This window comes from Corvus brachyrhynchos, unplaced genomic scaffold (assembly GCF_000691975.1).
Source record: "Corvus brachyrhynchos isolate BGI_N302 unplaced genomic scaffold, ASM69197v1 scaffold545, whole genome shotgun sequence".
NCBI classification, from domain to species: Eukaryota; Metazoa; Chordata; class Aves; order Passeriformes; family Corvidae; genus Corvus; species Corvus brachyrhynchos.
The window spans coordinates 622,355-623,711 of record NW_008238116.1 but is presented as its reverse complement, the minus strand read 5'-3'; positions in this window follow the sequence as shown (position 1 = coordinate 623,711).

The following is a 1,357-nucleotide window of genomic DNA, read 5'->3' as shown; positions in this document are numbered from 1 at the left end:
GCCGCTGCGCCAGGCCCTTCCTGTGCGGGGCCCCAGGGCTGGGGCAGCTCTGCAGCTGGGCTCTCACCTGAGGGGGCACGGGGGCAGAAGCAGCCCAGGGCTCAGGGGGGTTCTTGCTTCTATTCCCAACTGGATCTTCCCAGCCTGGGTTCTTCCCTGGCCTCTGCAGATTTGCCCACTGCAGTCAGAATTCCAGGATGCCCCCAGAACGGGGTGACAGAAAAGTGGCAGCAGCATCCAGCTCATCACAACTGGGAGCAGGGCTGAGGTGGGAGAGGAGGGATGGGGAAGCAGGATGAGGTGGAAGAGGCAGGACGGCTGGGAATGCAGCCTCAGGGGCACAGCAACCCCTCCCAGCCGGCTCCAAGCGCTTCCAGAGGCAGGGAGAGCTGCTGGATCGGGACACAGCTGTTGGGAAGCAGAGGCACCTCTGTGCTGCCAAGGCCGGGATACTCCGGAACATCCCAACATCCCAGCTGAGCCCAGCCCGTGCTGCTGCTGCCGAGCTGGGCTGTGCCCGGGGTGCATCGCTATGGAAATCGCATTCCCTGTAGCTGCCTTCCAGGATAATCAGTATTAAAGGGAAACTATTTTCTAGCTCATTAGAGGAAAGCTGCGGCCCTGTGGCTGCTGCTGGTGGCACCTCCTTCCCTTGGGGAGGAACGAGCTCCGAACACGGAGACATCCACGCTCCAAATGTCCCCGGGGAAAGGGGACGGGGTCTGCAAGGGCTGCCCTTCTTCCTGCTCCTCTGCCATCCTCCAGGAGGGTTTGGGGGATTCCCTTGGATCATCCCTCACCCCACAGGCCCTGGGCTCCTTCCCTCCTTTCCTTGCTGGTGCCCCCAGCTCTGAGCCCTTGTTCTGGAGTTATCTCTGGCTTCTCTGCTGCTTGGGAGCCTCCCTGCGAGCTGGGCTCTCCTCGTGCTCTTCGGTGGCTCTGCCAGAGCCTTCTCCTCTCAGCAGGATGCTCTGAGGCTCCCTCGGGGCTGGGACTGTGCTCCCCATCTCCCAGACAAAAAGCAGGGTGTGGATTAGGCCTGATTCCCTTCCGGGGATCTCTCCAGGGATTTTTCACCCCATGTTTTCCTTGGCCACAACATCCCTGTGTTCATCTCATCAATTCCTTCCTTCCTTCCGAATTCCTTCCGAATTCCTTCCGAATTCCTTCCTTCCTTCCGAATTCCTTCCTTCCGAATTCCTTCCGAATTCCTTCCTTCCTTCTGAATTCCTTCCTTCCTTCCTTCCGAATTCCTTCCTTCCTTCCGAATTCTTTCCTTCCTTCCTTCCTTCCTTCCTTCCTTCCTTCCTTCCGAATTCCTTCCGAATTCCTTCCTTCCTTCCGAATTCCTTCCTTC